This window comes from Penaeus monodon, chromosome 19 (genome assembly GCF_015228065.2).
Source record: "Penaeus monodon isolate SGIC_2016 chromosome 19, NSTDA_Pmon_1, whole genome shotgun sequence".
In the NCBI taxonomy this organism is placed as follows: Eukaryota; Metazoa; Arthropoda; class Malacostraca; order Decapoda; family Penaeidae; genus Penaeus; species Penaeus monodon.
In genome coordinates, this window is record NC_051404.1 from 30,553,581 (window position 1) to 30,553,949 (window position 369).

The following is a 369-nucleotide window of genomic DNA, read 5'->3' on the forward strand; positions in this document are numbered from 1 at the left end:
TTCTTGTGACTACACTCATTTTATTTACCTATTTATCTATTCTCTGTCAAGCAGGAGATGAACTTGAGGTTGGTAATGACTGACTGCTGCAACATAATAACACTGCTACATTTAAAATGAATTTCATTGCCAACTTGTCAACCTGCAGTCAATCAGTGTTGTTCATGTAGTTGAGTCCAACTTATAAATGACGAGGCTCAAAGCAATTTAAACAAATTTTATGCTAAACTGAAAATTGGACTGATCATAAAAATTAAGTTTAGTGAGTGGTTAATGTAAATGAAATTTCATGAAATGGACCTTAGAACAGTACTGGGTAACCCAGTGTTAAAATTACTGCAATGAAATACTGACAAATCTAAACTTTCT